General features: G+C 44.5%; 1 non-coding gene across 1 annotated transcript; it reads right to left on the bottom strand.

Moving 5' to 3' along the window:
• Positions 1-709: 709 nt before the first annotated feature.
• LOC145577222 (small nucleolar RNA R71) lies at positions 710-815 on the bottom strand. Its single transcript, XR_014098689.1, has one exon. It is a non-coding gene; the product is annotated as a small nucleolar RNA R71 (small nucleolar RNA).
• Between the last annotated feature and the right edge of the window lie 369 nt (positions 816-1184).

The following is a 1184-nucleotide window of genomic DNA, read 5'->3' as shown; positions in this document are numbered from 1 at the left end:
TCATTTCTTGTTTGTTAGTTTTTGCTACTATTTGTTACTTGTCAGTGTTTACGTTATCCTTAGCTTTGTTGTATGAACAGAGGACGAACCCGCTCAAGGTCTTTGATTCCCATCGATTCGGAGCTAGAGAGATCTTTGTCCTTACTTCGAAGAGAAGCGAGAGCGAGAAGTAGAAATTCTCACACCCCAACGAAAGAAGGAGTAAGAGAATTGGAAGATACTCCACCATCTTCACCCTCAAGTGAAGACTTAGATAGTCCTAATTCACCATCAAGTCCCGGAATCAACCCCTTTTCAATCTTTAAGTCCGAAAGTGAAGAAGGTTCTAAAATGGGAGAGAATACACCTTTGAGTCGTCTTGGGGCTCCCGAAGCCTTTAGAGCCCAAAGTGGGATCCTAACCCCTACCACTCAAGCCAACAATTTCGAAATCAAGCCCAATTTGATTGCTTTAATAGAGAGGAAACAATTCTTGAGTGGAAAATTTGAGAGCCCTCATGAGCATTTGAAAGAATTTGAGAAGTATTGTGACACAATCAAAGCCAATGGAGTGACTCAAGAGTATATCCGCCTCAAGATGTTTCCATTTTCTTTAATAGGGAGAGGTCTAGAATGGCTAGAGAAGGAGGTGCCCCCTAACTCTCTCACAACTTGGGACCAAGTAACTACGGCTTTCTTGAGAAGATTTTATAACCATAGGAAGACCGCCGAGGCTCGGTCCTTAATTCAAGGTTTTCGCCAAAAGAGTGGTGAGACTCTAAGTGCGGCATGGGACCGGTACAAAGAGCTTCAACGTCAATGCCCACATCATGGGATACCCAAGTATCAACTCATCCACACTTTCTATGGAGGTCTCACACCTCAAGGGAGAACAAGCCTAGATGCCGCGGCCGGCGGTCCAATCATGAACAAAGGAGAGGATACAGTGGAATGCATCATAGAGGAGGCCGCAAAGCATTATGATGATTGGTATGAAGGAGAAAGGGAGGCTACTTCTAGCAAAGGTGTCTATGCATTGGAGCAAGCCAACGCAATCAACAACCTTTCTACCCAAATCTCCAAGATGGCCAAGCAAATGGACGAAATGATGAAAGAAAGGTCCAACCCTCATGGTAATACCTCCCCTTCAACCAAGGGAGGCAATGGTATGACCACTTCTTCCCCCTCTTCTTATAATAAAATGCC

Source organism: Chenopodium album, chromosome 13 (genome assembly GCF_948465745.1).
Source record: "Chenopodium album chromosome 13, dcCheAlbu1.1, whole genome shotgun sequence".
Classification (NCBI taxonomy): Eukaryota; Viridiplantae; Streptophyta; class Magnoliopsida; order Caryophyllales; family Amaranthaceae; genus Chenopodium; species Chenopodium album.
The sequence above is the reverse complement of the archived record's forward strand: the minus strand, read 5'-3'. Positions and strand labels throughout refer to the sequence as shown.